The 17,579-nt window shown below is 41.9% G+C and overlaps 1 protein-coding gene across 1 annotated transcript in view; it reads left to right on the top strand.

Annotated features, from left to right (window-relative positions):
* LOC116358301 (uncharacterized) overlaps positions 1-17,120 on the top strand; it is a 29,106-nt gene extending 11,986 nt beyond the window's left edge. Inside the window, exon 2 of the mRNA XM_031809497.1 lies at positions 16,898-17,120. The gene's annotated coding sequence lies outside the window, so the exon portion shown is untranslated. The remainder of the gene's footprint in view (positions 1-16,897) is intronic.
* Positions 17,121-17,579: the final 459 nt, after the last annotated feature.

The following is a 17,579-nucleotide window of genomic DNA, read 5'->3' as shown; positions in this document are numbered from 1 at the left end:
CCCGTATTTCAGATGTCTTGCGCTCAACACCAACGATGGATCAAAGTGTCAGGTAGGTCTTAGTCTCTGTTAACCCAGAAATGCAATCTTGCATAATTTGGTAAACTGTGTGATTTATTTCTGTGTTCATACTTGGTAGAAGTTTTAAAGAAAAACTATTTTACCTCTTAAATATAGTTGTGCTAGAATTTCAAATTCATAAATGTAAATTCACTAATAAAAATATCACTATATTAATTGTTTTCTATAAGGAGTTTGACCAGTATATTAAGATCATTTTACATTCTTCTAATAAGAAAGCTGTAAAATGTGTCAATCAATGTGTTTTAAGGCCTTTGTATAATCCATATTTTTTTGTACCCCCTAGAATAGTGAATATATTGTTCTTGTTTGTTTTATACTTCCTGTATGTCTAATTTTGTTTTGTGCAAAAGAATATATCATTTTAAAAGTTGTGTCAAAAATCAAGTCTCCACCAGAGAATGTGTATTTCATGATGAGATGCTTGTGTCTCCGCCCTAACAATGGGAGTCATTGTCCACAAAGGAAGGCAGGCAATAACAGGCAAGATAAGGTGGGATAAGATGACAGATACAGTGGGGCAAAAAAGTATTTAGTCAGCCACCAATTGTGCAAGTTCTCCCACTTAAAAAGATGAGAGAGGCCTGTAATTTTCATCATAGGTACGCTTCAACTATGACAGACAAAATGAGAAAAAATATCCAGAAAATCACATTGTAGGATCTTTAATGAATTTATTTTTGAATAAGGCTGTAACGCAACAAATGTGGAAATGTTAAAGGGTTTGAATACTTTCCAAATGCACTGTATAGAAAGTGTTGTGATGCAATCTCGAAATTGAATACATTTCCACTCTATTTCTGACATGGTACAGGTGTCTTCTGCTTTTATAGCCCATCACCATGTGTGTTTCAAAGTAGATTTAGTTTAAGACTACCAAGAAACACTCTGTGTGATCATGATTTAGCCCACTGCAGTGAAAGATGAATGACATCACACTTGCTCAGACCAACATGTTCCCATCGTATCCACACCCAGTTTTGTTTCTAATGCTTGTAAGACTCTGCCCCGTATGACTTCAGATACTGTCATGTTGTTTCTTTCGGTGTCCAGATTTGTTCGATATTTTTAAAATGAAGCATTTGATTCTTCCATTCACCTAACATTGGAGTATCATTTGACTTCCAATATTGAAGTAATAGCTTCTTCAATATGTGACACAAATAATATAATCCTACCTGTTGGGTATTTCACCAGACCCTCATATGCCATGTCTTAAATATGCCCGATAGCTGGATTAAAAGTTAATTTACACTGACAGCCAACATTCTAAATCTGCTGATAACTTTTGGACTTTTATAGCACTCCCAAAAGTTATTGACTCATGGTAAGTTTTACACTTAAGATATGACTTTCCGTTGTGCTGTAGAATTTGACAATTTTGTCTCTTGTATAATACATCCTATATCTTAGTTTATACTAGATTAAGAGTACATTTTCCTTAACAGTTTTTTCATTCTACATGTTCCAACACTCCCTCCATCTTGTGCCCATATCAGTCTCGGTTCCTATATTTTATATTTTTCTTCTAAGAGATTGCTAGTTGGATAGGTTCTCTGCAAGGTTTTGTATATCTTACCTATCATATGAGTATCTTTTTCTGTCTCAAATGGGATTCCCTCAACATTGATTTGATGTCTTAAAGCTTTCAGGTCAAATTATTTTTATATCAAACTTTCAAGTTGCATATATTTTAAAATGTCTACATTGGTCAGTCCAAAATTGCTTCATAATTCTGTCATGAAAATAATCATATTTCCTATTGCCACATCATTTACGGTTTCTATGCCTTTAGTTTAGGGCCAATTTATTATGGAATTCTGAAAAGCTATGTAAGGATTGTTCATTAATAAGGCTGTGTTTTTAAGGAGTTACATTGGTTCTTGTAGAATCTGTTTCATTTTATTTCATACTGTTATGTAAGGGATAAGTTCTGTACATTACCTTGGAAATAATGGATGACGGAGTTCATTTTTTGATAGGTAATGTACAGAACGGAGGAGTTTATCCCGCATATACTACAGTTGACTAAGAAAACAATATAAAAGCACATTTACTGGTAGAAATACATTTTTGTTGTTGTTGATATTTGTATTTTTATAAGCAAATGTATAATTTCTCATATTTTGTTTTCTAGAGACGCGACCCAGTCGTTTCGTTCGATATTTACGGACGCACCCCAGTAGTTTTTCTTTAAGTTCCATTGCCTTGCTCAGTGTTAACGTTCTAATCTCTTGCTTGCTGCTAGCTAGCCAACTAGCTACAGCTACACAGTCACGACCTCTGCAGACAGAATAACAGCCACGTTTATTCTGTTGTGTTTGTTTAAGCTGTCTATCCCGCTAACACCAAAATTGCCAAAGAAAACAATATTAATCACACATTTACCGGCAGAAATAAAACATTTTCGATTATATTTTCATTTATATCAGCAAATTCATACGTTCTCATCTTTTGGTTGCTAGAGTTGCAACCCAGTCGTTCCGTTGCCATGCTCTCTGGCAACATTCTTATTCCTTGCTTGCTGTTAGCTAGCCAACTGTCTGAAGCTAACACAGTCACAACCTCTGCGGCCAGAATAACAACCAAGTAGCTGTTGTTTTCTATATACATATTCTATATACATATTCATTTGGATACATCCATAACAATTATCTGATAAGGCCCAATTTTTGACTGGCATAGCTATAAAAGTTTGCCTTCTCATCAGAACACTTGTCAACACTGACTGTAAACTACTGACTGTTAATTAAAAATATATATATATATTTCACCTTTATTTAACCAGGTAGGCTAGTTGAGAACAAGTTCTCATTTGCAACTGCGACCTGGCCAAGATAAAGCATAGCAGTGTGAACAGACAACACAGAGTTACACATGGAGTAAACAATTAACAAGTCAATAACACAGTAGAAAAAAAGGGGAGTCTATATACATTGTGTGCAAAATGCATGAGGAGGTAGGCGTATAATTACAATTTTGCAGATTAACACTGGAGTGATAAATGATCAGATGGTCATGTACAGGTAGAGATATTGGTGTGCAAAAGAGCAGAAAAGTAAATAAATAAAAACAGTATGGGGATGAGGTAGGTAAAAATGAGTGGGCTATTTACCGATAGACTATGTACAGCTGCAGCGATCGGTTAGCTGCTCAGATAGCAGATGTTTGAAGTTGGTGAGGGAGATAAAAGTCTCCAACTTCAGCGATTTTTGCAATTCATTCCAGTCACAGGCAGCAGAAAACTGGAACGAAAGGCGGCCAAATGAGGTGTTGGCTTTAGGGATGATCAGTGAGATACACCTGCTGGAGCGCGTGCTACGGATGGGTGTTGCCATCGTGACCACTGAACTGAAATAAGGCGGCGCTTTACCTAGCATGGACTTGTAGATGACCTGGAGCCAGTGGGTCTGGTGAAGAATATGTAGCGAGGGCCAGCCGACTAGAGCATACAAGTCGCAGTGGTGGGTGGTATAAGGTGCTTTAGTGACAAAACGGATGGCACTGTGATAAACTGCATCCAGTTTGCTGAGTAGAGTCTTGGAAGCAATTTTGTAGATGACATCGCCGGAGTCGAGGATCGGTAAGATAGTCAGTTTTACTAGGGTAAGTTTGGCGGCGTGAGTGAAGGAGGCTTTGTTGCGGAATAGAAAGCCGAATCTTGATTTGATTTTCGATTGGAGATGTTTGATATGAGTCTGGAAGGAGAGTTTACAGTCTAGCCAGACACCTAGGTACTTATAGATGTCCACATATTCAAGGTCGGAACCATCCAGGGTGGTGATGCTGGTCAGGCGTGCGGGTGCAGGCAGCGAACGGTTGAAAAGCATGCATTTGGTTTTACTAGCGTTTAAGAGCAGTTGGAGGCCACGGAAGGAGTGTTGTATGGCATTGAAGCTTGTTTGGAAGTATATAGAATGGTGTCGTCTGCATAGAGGTAGATCAGGGAATCGCCCGCAGCAAGAGCAACATCATTGTTAAGCATATCCCAGTTTATGTCACCTAACAGAACAAACTCTGAAGCTAGATGGGGGGCGATCAATTCACAAATGGTGTCCAGGGCACAGCTGGGAGCTGAGGGGGGTCGGTAGCAGGCGGCAACAGTGAGAGACTTATTTCTGGAGAGAATAATTTTCAAAATTATTAGTTCGAACTGTTTGGGTATGGACCTGGAAAGTATGACATTACTTTGCAGGATATCTCTGCAGTAGACTGCAACTCCTCCCCCTTTGGCAGTTCTATCTTGACGGAAAATGTTATAGTTGGGTATGGAGATCTCAGAATTTTTGGTGGCCTTCCTGAGCCAGGATTCAGACACGGCAAGGACATCAGGGTTAGCAGAGTGTGCTAAAGCAGTGAGTAAAACAAACTTAGGGAGGAGGCTTCTGATGTTGACATGCATGAAACCAAGGCTTTTTCGATCACAGAAGTCAACAGATGAGGGTGCCTGGGGACATGCAGGGCCTGGGTTTACCTCCACATCACCCGCGGAACAGAGGAGGAGTAGAATGAGGGTGCGGCTAAAGGCTATCAAAACTGGTCGCCTAGAGCGTTGGGGACAGAGAATAAAGGAGCAGATTTCTGGGCATGGTAGAATATATTCAGGGCATAATGCGCAGACAGGGGTATGGTGGGGTGCGGGAACAGCGGAGGTAAGCCCAGGCACTGGGTGATGATGAGAGAGGTTGTATCACTGGACATGCTGGTTGTAATGGGTGAGGTCACCGCATGTGTGGGAGGTGGGACAAAGGAGGTATCAGGGGTATGAAGAGTGGAACTAGGGGCTCCATTGTAAACTAAAACAATGATAACTAACCTGAACAACAGTATACAAGGCATATTGACATTTGAGAGAGACATACAGCAATCACAGGTGTTGAATTGGGAGAGCTAGCTAAAACAGTAGGTGAGACAACAACAGCTAATCAGCTAGCACAACAACAGCAGGTGAAATGGCGTTGACTAGGCAGGGAGGGTCGGATTAACTACACACAGAGCCTGAGTGCGGCTGGGGCCGACAGATAAAACATAAACAAGCAGAATGGAGTACCGTGATTAATGGACAGTCCAGCATGCATCAGCTATGTAGCCAAGTGATCAGTGTCCAGGGGGCAGCGGTAGATGGGGCAGGGAAGCTAGACTGGCGAGTATTATACAAGGGACACGACACGACAAGACGTCTGACTGCTACGCCATCTTGGACCAAAAACTAGGTTAGAAGCTAAATAAATAGTTTGTTGCTAGCAAACCTGTCAATATAACAACATAATTCAAAAATATCAGTTGCTGAAAACAGCTGGTCAAACTAGAAACATGTGGGAGGATTTGACAGAAAAAGCGGCGGAGGGGACCAGTGAAATTCATGCTAATCCCTTACCATGCTAGGTCATCAAAGCTCCAAAGAAATATGTCTCTGCAATGCTAACTTGCTACGTTTTTTCCCTCATTGGACCTGTGTTTACAATGTATCCAATTTCAGTTTGTGCAGTTGTTGGTTTAGCTTTCTGTAACTTTGCAGCAAGCACCGTCTGCGTATGTAGGTGCATATTGCATCATGATTGCAAGGTGTCCAAATGTCTTTTCCAACTGTCCCAATACCTTTTCCAACTGTCCCGTGATTTGGTTTTAATGTCAATTCTAGAATGCCATTCTAGCCAATCTGAAATGAGTATTCAACAAAGCTGTGGTATAAAGTGTTCTTAACTAAGAAAGTAGTCCTGTCTAAGTCATTCTTAGTTATATCCTTTGAAAATAGACATGTGAAAAGGATGCAGGCGAGGGATGCCTGGGAGGAGCATCTTTAAAATGCACCCATTGTTCCACTTTAGTGCATTTAACAATAAAATGCAACTGTGTTCGTTGTGCATAGTTTATGCTCGCCCGTAGCGTAACCCCACGCTACTATGGGGCACTCTGTTCACAATGTTGACATCAGCAAACCACTCGCCCACACGTTGCCATAAACGCTGTCTGCCATTTGCCCGGTACAGTTGAAACCGGTATTCATCAGTGAAGAACATACTTGTGCAGTGTGCCAGTGGCCAATCGTAGAGGAATTAACATAGAATTCTCTGGCAACAGCTTGGGTGGACATTTCTGCAGTCAGCATGCCAACTGCACGCTCCCTCAAAACTTGAGACATCTGTGGCATTGTGTTGTGGGACAAAACTGCACATTTTAGGGTGGCCTTTTATTGTCCCCAGCACAAGGTGAACCTGTGTAATGATCATGTTATTTAATCAGCTTCTTGACACCCCTCCCCCTTTGTTTTTCACTGCTGCTATTCACTGTTTTTTTTATCTATGCATAGTCACTTTTCCCCAACCTACATTTACAAATTACCACGACTAACCTGTACCCCCGCACATTGACTTGGTACCGGTACTCCATGTGTATAGCCTCGTTATTGTTATTTTATTGTGTTACTTTTTATATAGTTTTTTACTTTAGTTCATTTAGTAAATATTTTCAACTCTATTTCTTGAACTGCATTGTTGGTTAAGGGCTTGTAAGTAAGCATTTCATGGTAATACCTGTTGTATTCGGCGCATGTGACATATATAATTAGATTTTAATTTGAAATGCCACACCTGTTAGATGGATGGATTATCTTGGCAAAGGAGAAATGCTCACTAACAGGGATGTAAACCAGAAATAAGCTCTTTGTGCGTATGCAACTTTTCTGGGATCTGTTATTTCAGCTCGTGAAACATAGGACCAACACTTTACATGTTGTGTTTATATTGCTGTTATATGTATTTCCCCCTTTGAATTGTCTTATCAGTGTACCTGTAGCCTGTTGGCATCGACTACTTCTATCATTACCTCATAGAAAATAAAAGTTACTTGGGGAAAGTAGATTATAGAATTCTACTGAGGGTAAGGTAAATTAATATTGATCAAACTTACGATAAGCAAGTCTTTAGGTATCACTGTATCCAGCCTACAGTGTACGTCTAGCGCACACTGTGTTCATTGCTTTCTCTTCTTCTCAGTACAGGGGGTTCAATTCTGTCAGCGGCGATCTCCATTACTCGTAATGTTTGTAAGCCTTCAAGTGGAAAGGTTTCTTACAGCTTAATTAAGGCTTCATCAGCGCATCTGAATTCCATCCTTTGCGTTCCCTTCTGTACCCACAGCACTGAGATTTGATCCCATTTTCCTCCAGTGACTGTCTGATTGGCAGGTGTTCCTTGCATTTCTTTCTCAGCTTAGCAGACAGGTGGATGAATAAAATGGTCTGGCCTTGGATTTTGATCTCCTTTCCCTGTTGTGCCGTCAGCACGTTGAGTTTGGTCTGATAGTTCCATATGCGTGGGTATTTGACATTCTTCTCTTTCATGCCTATTTTATGGCATCATTCCAGATCCTCTAGTGATATGTCAACATCAAGATCCTCTGATATCAGTTTGACCACGTAACTGGAAAGGTCTACTTTTTCCTCGTCTTCTGGTAAGGGCAATATTCTCATGGTACATCTCATTCTGTTTTCTTGGTCCAATTCCTCTTCTAAAGTTTGCATCTTTTTTGTCTTGTTCGATTCATGTGCCTTTACTGTCTTTACAAAGGATTGTAGCAGTGTGTTGTTTTTTGTTTTTGCATTGACAGTATTGTAGCTTTCCTGGATAGCAGTTTGCATTACTCTCGTTTGCATCTCCAAGTTGCAATTTGTCCTTTCCTTTTCCATTGAAGGAGGTCATGCACTGTTGGAATCTACTGAATCCTTCTCTGTTGGACAAGACTGACAGCTCACACTCTCCCAGTTGCTTGGGGATATGTTGATTTATCAAGTTTGGAGGCTTGATTTAACTTTGTTGTCTGGTTTCTACATATAAATCAAATCAAACTGTATTTGTCACATGCGCCGAATACAACAAGTGTAGATTTTACTGTGAAATGCTCACTTACAAGCCCTTAACCAACAGTGCAGTTGAAAAAGAGTTAAGAAAATATTTACTAAGTTGTCTAAAATAAAAAAGTAATAATAAAACTAACACAATAAGAATAACGAGGCTATATACAGGGGGCACTGGTACCGAGTCAGTGTGCGATGGTACAGATTAGTTGAGGTAATTTGTACATTTCGGTGGGGGTGAAGTGACTATGCATAGATAATAAACAGTGAGTAGCAACAGTGTACAAGAGGGAGGGAGAGGGTCAATGTAAATTGTCTGGTGGCAATTTTCTTAAATGTTCAGCTGAGAAAACAGTCTGTTTGGGTGACTGGAGTCTCTGACTATTTATGGGCTTTCCTCTGACACCGCCTACTGTATAGGTCTTGGATGGAAGGAAGCTTGGCCCCAGTGATGTACTGGGCCGTTCACACTACCCTCTGTAGCGCCTTACGGTCAGATGCTGAGCAGTTGCCATACCAGGCGGTGATGGAACTGGTCAGGATGCTCTCAGTGGTGCAGCTGTAGAACCTTTTGAGGATCTGGGGACCAATGACAAATCTTTTCAGTCTCCTGAGGGGGAGAAGGTTTTATCTTGCCCTCTTCAAAACTGTCTTGGTATGTTTGGACCATGATAGTTGGTAGGTGATGTGGACACCAAGGAACTTGAAACTCTCGACCCGCTCCACTACAGCCCCGTTGATGTTAATGGGGGCGTGTTGGGCCCTCCTTTTCCTGTAGTGCACGATCAGCTCCTTTGTCTTGCTCACATTGAGGGAGAGGTTGTTGTCCTGGCACCACACTGCCAGTTCTCTGACCTTCTCCCTATAGACCGTCTCATTGTTGTCTGTGATCAGGCCCGCTGTTGTGTCGTCAGCAAACTTAATGATTGGGTTGGAGTCGTGTTTGGCCACACAGTCATGGGTGAACAGGGAATTCAGGAGGGGACTAAGTACACACCCATGAAGGGCCCCAATGTTAAGGATCAGCGTGGCAGATGTGTTGTTGCCTACTCTTACAACCTGGGGGCGGCCCGTCAGGAAGTCCAGGATCCAGGTGTAGAGGGATGTGTTTAATCCCAGAGTCCTTAGCTTAGTGATGAGCTTTGTGGGCACTATGATGTTGAACGCTGAGCTGTAGTCAATGAAGAGCATTCTCATATAGGTGTTCCTTTTGTCCAGGTGAGAAAGGGCAGTGTGGAGTGCAATTGCATCATCTGTGGATCTGTTAGGGCGGTTTGCGAATTGTCCGGGAGTCTAAGGTGTCCGGGATGATGCTGTTTATGTGAGCCATGACCAGCCTTTCAAAGCACTCACTGCTACCGACGTGAGTGCCATGAGGCGGTAATCATTTAGGCAGGTTACCTTCACTTCCTTGGGAACTGGGACTATGGTGGTCTGCTTGAAACATGTAGGTATTACAGACTCGGTCAGGGAGAGGTTGAACATTTCTGTGAAGACACTTGACGGTTGGTCCACGCATGCTTTGAGTACACATCCTGGTAATCCATCTGGCCCCGCGGCTTTGTGAATGTTGACCCGTTTAAAGGTTTTGTTCACATCAGCTACCAAGAGCGTGATCACACAGTCATCCAGAACAGCTGGTGCTCTCATGCATGCTTCAGCGTTGCTTGCCTCGAAGCGAGCATAAAAGGCATTTAGCTCATCTGGTAGGTTCGTGTCACTGTGAAGCTTGCGTCTGGGTTTCACTTTGTAGTCCTTAATAGTTTGCAAGCCCTGCCACATCCGACGAGTGTCAGAGCCGGTGTAGTAGGATTCAATCTTAATCCTGTATTGATGCTTTGCTTGTTTTATGGTTCATCTGAGGGCATAGCGGGATTTCTTATAAGCGTCCAGATTAGTCTCCTGCTCCTTGAATGCGGCAGCTCTAGCCTTTAGCTCAATGCGGATGTTGCCTGTAATCCATGGCTTCTGGTTGGGATATGTACGTACAGTCACTGTGGGGACGACGTCGTCAATGCACATATTGATGAAGCCGATGACTGAGGTGGTGTACTCCTCAATGCCATTGGATGAATCCCGGAATATTTTCCAGTCTGTGCAAGCAAAACAGGGCTGTAGTGTAGCATCCGTGTCATCTGACCACTTCCATATTGAGTGAGTCACTGGTACTTCCTGCTTTAGTTTTTGCTTGTAAGCAGGAATCAGGAGGATAGAATTATGGACAGATTTGCCAAATGGAGGGCGAGGGAGAGCTTTGTATGCATCTCTGTAGGTGGAGTAAAGGTGGTCTAGGATTTCTTTTTCTCTGGTTGCACATGTGACATGCTGGTAAAATTTGGTAAAACTGATTTAAGTTTGCCTGCATTAAGGTCCCCGGCCACTAGGAGCGCCGCTTCTGGGTGAGCATTGTCTTCTTTGCCTATGGCCTTATATAACTACAGTTTTGTCTGTACAACACAGAGCTACTCACACACCAAGCATCCTATTGGTACACCCATGCACCAATTTGTTTCTAATATCTTTTAAGACATTGTCTGGTAGATGTTGTCTAAGTCCCCTTTTCCATCTGTTTGACCAGAAATCCAAACCTTTGCTTATTCCACTTTTTTTTATGGAAAATGGTTGAAAAATGTATATGTGGCGTAATTTATCAAAAATGTAGACCCAATATGACATGCTCCTATAAACTTCACATGTGGGTGCTCATGAGTCCTTTTAGATGGAAAGGTGGGGCTTCCCACTTGTTCCACTAGATTGGGTACTGTGTAAGGAGATTACTTTTGTCTACGAGTTTATGATTTTAGAGAGAATGAGAGCCTTAGAATGCATCAGTACATGGTTTAATATTTGTGATGACCTTATGATCCTAGTTTCAGAGGATATACACTGTGTCACATGATGTCTGGGTTTTGTTATTTTAGTAAATCTTACTGAATCCTACCACCCACCACCACACTGTCCAGGTCATAACACAAACACACAAACACAGAGAGTTAGAGCAAGAGAGAGCTCTAGCTGGAAGAGGAGTCAGAGAGTCAGACTTCAGAACAGGCTCTGCCTAGTGCCCACGCTATGTGTGGGTGTCTTTATGTGGTGAAGAGCAAGCCGTGTAGTCTGCACACCTGAGAATAACACCCACACACAGTAGACTTTGACTATAGTCCTCTCATCCCCATTCTTCCTGTCCTCTCTCTCTCTCTCTCTCTCTCTTTTTATTTCCTTTATCTCTCATTTTGTATTTCACTTATTTCTCTTTTTTTTCTCTCTCGCTCACTATTTGATTTCCTTTTCCTTTCTTTCATTTCATTTTTCCAATTCTCAATTCCGTTTTATTTTTCTCCAGAAGCTAGCACATTACGTTTTAAATATCACTCTCTTAGGGACATATCCCTCTCTAAAGCTCTGCCAGTCTCTCTCTCTCTCTCTCTCTCTCTCTCTCTCTCTCTCTCTCTCTCTCTCTCTCTCTCTCTCTCTCTCTCTCTCTCTCTCTCTCTCTCTCTCTCTCTCTCTCTCTCTCTCTCTCTCTCTCTCTCTCTCTCTCTCTCTCTCTCTCTCTCTCTCTCTCTCTCTCTCTCTCTCTCTCTCTCTCTCTCTCTCTCTCTCTCTCTCTCTCTCTCTCTCTGTATAGCTCTCTGCTTCCTCATGGGACTGGCTCTGTTTTACAGGCTCCGCCAGACTCTACACTCCACTAGAAATGTTCACCCTGCATTGGATGTTCCAATCATAGAATAAGAATTATTCATTCTAATTCTGTTTCCGATTCCTCATTTTTCATTTGAGGTAATCAGTAGCTGTTTTGTTGGTATATGCCTCAGTTCATGTTTCAGATATCCAAAGCAAATTGCTCTACAAAATGAGCTACACAGACAGGCCTACCTTTCTACAAGCCGGTGTGACTGATGCTCTCCTGAGGCTGAACTGAAATGCCAGCGGTAGTACTTTACAGCCAAGCACCTCACTCTGTCTGGTCTGATATGATATCATTGATGTCTGACAGCAGACCTGACAGAGAGACCTTCTGTGACTAACTTCCTCTCACCACGACTCAACACTCCGACAGCTCCCCTAGTAATGAATGGTGATAGTGATTATGTCACCACCACCACAAATGCATTTTCAGACGATTGACTGATTTAGGATCGTCAATCTGTGACTTGGATGCCTGTGTGGCGTTCTTCTGACCTTGATATCTGTCAGAGGGTTGCTTTTTCTTCTGTTCGACATCAGGACTGCTCAGTGGTAGAGATGTGAAACACACACACACACACTGTAGTAACTGGCTAGAGATCTAAGCTTTTTCTTTCTGGCTTTGTGGAGAGGAATCCCATGAACTTCACATCACTGAGCTCATTATGTGTTGCTGCTGGCCCATACTTTTACAACACTCAGAGTCAGCCAATCAAGACCTCTGTAATGAATTTGTATTACCATTACCCTTTGTCCTCCACTAAATGGGACTGACTGGCTCAAATCGGTCTTATGTAGCAACATTTGAAATAGTGGTTTTACATTGGATAAAAGTAGAGACTCAGAGCTAGAAAATGGTATATCATACACTACAGTTGAGGAACAATGGGAAAGTAATTCTGCATTGAAAGTTGATAAAATACTGAAGAGCACTTCTTTGTCTACACCCATGCAAACATCATTCACAACCTCTTAAGCTTTCGCCCCACTCATCTCTTTAAGGATTCACATGTGAGGCCAAGTACTTAACAACTAAAGATTTCAAGACTAAAGGCAGGTTTATACTATGGGTGTGTTCGTAAATTTTAATCTGGAGTGCCAGAGTGTGCTCTGGGCGTTCATAAAGTCAGAACGTTGTCAGGTTGTCCGTTTGTAAATTCAGAGCCTTTGACTCTCGGTGTGTTCACTCTAGCCGATGAGTAGGGTTGATTGAGCGTTCTGACCTAACAACAGCAGTCAAGCACACAAGCTAACCGGCTACCGTTGGCAGTGCTTGCTAGTTGCTTCCAGACACAAATGAAAGAACAGCTCACTTTTATATTATCCAGAGTGTCGGTGACTGCAACTGTGCTGCTTGCAACAATTGAATTACGCTTTTTTTGTGCTAACGTTTACTGACACCGGCCATATTCAATGGATGTTGAGCTTTCGTAAATGTGTCACTTATTCACCAGCTACGTCTATCGTTACTTGTATAGTGTATAGTCTTTTGTTGAAACATGTACAGTAGTTAGCTAGCTAAAAAATTAACCATAGTCCCAACTCAAAACGTTACTACTCTGCATGAATCTGCAGGTACCTAACAAACCAGGTTCAGTGTTTGCTAACTAACATTAGGCTAACTAGCAATACAAATGGCTCTGAGATACAAATAATATTACTACACAGATCATATATGTAACGTTAGCTAGCGAGACAGCCAGCTATCAGTACACTTTATCTTGAAATGAAAATAACTTTCTGACAAAATTAGAAATGTGCAATATCTGAAAATGTAGCTAGCTAGACTCTCTTACCCATATACATGGATAGACGCTTCTCCCTCTCTGTCACGGATGCCATGGTTGCCCTTAGTTTAAAGATGTAATCCGTAGACAGGTGTTTTATACAACAGCATGCTGTGTGTTCTCTTCTCGACTCCATCTGCATATTTGAAATCAAATTTTCTCCATCTTCTTAACTATCATACTCTAATTCCACTGATTTCAAAACTCCGTCCTCCAGAAAGTGGAGAACAACACTTATGCAGTTCTACTATGTGATATCTTTCAAAAAAGCTGCGTTAGAAAGGATTACCTACACATACTGACCAGCTCATGTTATAGATAGAAGCATGCTATATGGAAGACCAATCCAAACTCATCTCTCGGCATAAATATATAAATATACCTATATATATAAATATATGTCATTGTTTCACTGTGTTGCGGTATTCAGGAATTAGCGCCTTTCCTTCCTTACATATGCAGTAACTTTGCTAATGAAGTTGAGTCAGCTGCTGTTTATGATGTGGTGCACTCTGGTTGGTTATATTTGGCTGATGACATCACAACAAGTAGTTTACGACTGTTGTCTCTCTCTGAACAAAATGTCCCCCTCAGTGTGTTGACTGTCAATATAGGGATAAGGCGTGTTGTCAGGTAATTAGCTTGAATTCACATGATCATATCTGCATCCCTATGTGCCCCACTCCACCCCCTATATCTGTCTTTCGCTCCTGTACGAATGAATACGACAAAACAAAAGACTGATGTCTTATTTACAGTAAGGACAGGTGAGGTCAAGTGTAAAAATAAATGGGCAGAAATAACGAAACATTTACATAAACCTTCAGCAGGAGGACTTGTTCATCATAATGGCTGGAATGGAATAAATTAAACGGTTTCAAACACTTCAAACATATGGAAACCACATGTTTGACTCCGTCCCATTTATTCCATTCCAACCATTACAATGTTCCCGTCCTCCTATAGCTCCTACCACCAGCCTCCACTGACACGCTCACGCTAATAGACAGACATGCTCTCTGTGTCTCCAAATATTCACTGTCTGATTGGGGAAATAAGTATGAAGTTGCTTATCTCTTACAGGGTATTTCGTGTCCTTTAGATCTGAGTAGTGCACTTCGGATGAGTACAGTTTCCCATCCAAAAGTCAATGGTATTTTTCTCAGGGAGTGAAAGTACATCTTCAGGTCTCTACCAGTGTGATGGGACCAAGTGTCAGTTGATGTCAGTTATATAATGTGTTTGGAGCCAGTGATGTTGGACTGGTACTGTCTTAATCCTGTGCTTATAATTGAAACTCCTCAGCACACAATTTGATTTGTATGGCACCATTGTATAGAGTAGCCTACAATGTAGGAGTTAGGAGAGTGATAAAGGACTTTTTTTTATATAAAGAACTAGGCAAGTCTTATTTACAGAAGTTAGTCACAGAAGGTCTCTCTGTCAGGTCTGCTGTCAGACATCAATGATATCACATCAGACCAGACAGAGTGAGGTGCTTGGCTGTAAAGTACTACCGCTGGCATTTCAGTTCAGCCTCAGGAGAGCATCAGTCACACCGGCTTGTAGAAAGGTAGGCCTGTCTGTGTAGCCCATTTTGTAGAGCAATTTGCTTTGGATATCTGACACATGAACTGAGGCATATACCAACAAAACAGCTACTGATTACCTCAAATGAAAAATGAGGAATCGGAAAAAGAATTTGAATGAATAATTCTTATTCTATGATTGGAACATCCAATGCAGGGTGAACTACTAGACAGAGCCAGTCCCATGAGGAAGCAGAGAGCTAGAGAGAGAGAGAGAGAGAGAGAGACACAGACAGACAGACAGACAGACAGACAGACAGACAGACAGACAGACAGACAGACAGACAGACAGACAGACAGACAGACAGACAGACAGACAGACAGACAGACAGACAGACAGACAGACAGACAGAGATATGTCCCTAAGAGAGTGATATTTAAAACGTAATGTGCTAGCTTCTGGAGACAAATAAAAGTGAATTAAGAATTAGAAGAACTAGGCAAGTCAGTTAAGAACAAATTACATAAGTATGCACACCCCTGAGTCAATGCATGTTTAGAATCAGCTTTGGCAGCAACAACATATTGAGTCTTTCTGGGTACGTCTCTAAGAGCTTTGCACACCTGAATTGTACAAGATTTGCACATAATTATTTATTGAATTCTTCAAGCTCTGTCAAGTTGGTTGTTGATGATTGCTAGATAGCTATTTTCAAGCCTTGCCATCGATTTTCAAGCCAATTTAAGTCAAATCTGTAACTAGGCCACTCAGGAACATTCAATGTCGTCTTGGTAAGCAACTCCACTGTATATTCGGCCTTGTGTTTTAGGTTATTGAGTTAGGAATGATGTCTGTATCTTTGTAGTGACTCAGTTCTTTGATACACCATACAAAGTGTAATTAATAACTTCATTATGCTCAAAGGGATATTTACCCATCTACCAATAGGTGTCCTTCTTTGTGAAGCATTGGAAAACCTCCATGGTCTGTGTGGCTAAATCTGTGTTTAAAATTCACTGCCCGACTGAGGGGCCTTACAGATAATTGTATGTGTGGGGTACAGAGATGAGGTAATCATTTAAAAAATCATGTTAAACACTATTATTGCACACAGAGTGTGTCCATGTAACATCAAATCAAATTGTATTTGTCACATGTGCCAAATACAACAGTAAAATGCTTACTTACAAGCCCTTAACCAACAATGCAGTTTTAAGAAAATACCCCAACAAGTAAAAGAGATAAGAATAACAAATAATTAAAGAGCAGCAGTAAAATAACAATAGCAGGGCCATATACAGGGGGTACTGGTAGAGAGTCAATATGCGGGGGCACCGTTGTCGAGGTAATTGAGGTAATATGTACCTGTAGGTAGAGTTCTTAAAGTAACTATGAATAGATAATAACAGAGAGTAGCAGCAGCGTAGAAGAGGGAGGAAGGCGGGGGGCAATGCAAATAGGTTCCCCTCTCTCCACTGGGATTCTCTGCCTCTAACCCTATTACAGGGGCCGAGTCACTGGCTTACTGGTGCTCTTCCATGCCATCCCTAGGAGGGGTGCGTCACTTGAGTGGGTTGAGTCACTGACATGGTCTTCCAGTCTGGGTTGGCCCCCCCCCCTTGGGTTGTGCCATGGCGGAGATCTTTGTAGGCTATACTCGGCCTTGTCTCAGGATGGTAAGTTGGTGGTTGAAGATATCCCTCTAGTGGTGTGGGGGCTGTGCTTTGGCAAAGTGGTTGGGGTTATATCCTGCCTGTATGGCCCTGGTGGTATCATGGGATGGGCCACATTGTCTCCTGACTCCTCCTGTCTCAGCCTCCAGTATTTATGCTGCAGTAGTTTATGTGTTGGGGGCTAGGGTCAGTCTGTTATATCTGGAGTATTTCTCCAGTGTCCTGTGTGAATTTAAGTATGTTCTCTCTAATTCTCTCTTTCTTTCTCTCTCGGGGAACCTGAGGCCTAGGACCATGCCTCAGGACTACCTGGTATGATGACTCCTTGCTGTCCCCACTTCACCTGGCCGTGCTGCTGCTCCAGTTTCAACTGTTCTGCCTATGGAATCCTGAGCTGTTCACCGGACTTGCTACCTGTCCCAGACCTGCTGTTTTCAACTCTCTAGAGATAGCGGGAGCGGTAGAGATACTCTCAATGATTGGCTACGAAAAGCCAACTGACATTTACTCCTGAGGTGCTGACCTGTTGCACCCTCGACAACTACTGTGATTATTATTATTTGACCATGCTGGTCATTTATGAACATTTGAACATCTTGGCCATCTTCTGTTATAATCTCCACCCGGCACCTGGCCACCCCTCATAGCCTGGTTCCTCTCTAGGTTTCTTCCTAGGTTTTGGCCTTTTCTAGGGAGTTTTTCCTAGCCACCGTGCGTCTACACCTGCATTGCTTGCTGTTTGGGGTTTTAGGCTGGGTTTCTGTACAGCACTTTGAGATATCAGCTGATGTAAGTTGGGCTATATAAATAAATTTGATTTGAAATATTCTGGGTAGCCATTTGATTAGATGTTCAGGAGTCATTTGACTTGGGGGCAGAAGCTGTTTAGAAGCCTCTTGGACCTAGACCTGACGCTTGCACTTGCCGTGCGGTAGCAGAGAGAAGAGTCTATTACTAGGGTGGCTG

The sequence above is a fragment of the Oncorhynchus kisutch genome, linkage group LG29 (assembly GCF_002021735.2).
Source record: "Oncorhynchus kisutch isolate 150728-3 linkage group LG29, Okis_V2, whole genome shotgun sequence".
NCBI classification, from domain to species: Eukaryota; Metazoa; Chordata; class Actinopteri; order Salmoniformes; family Salmonidae; genus Oncorhynchus; species Oncorhynchus kisutch.
This window is presented reverse-complemented; position numbering and strand designations above follow the sequence as displayed.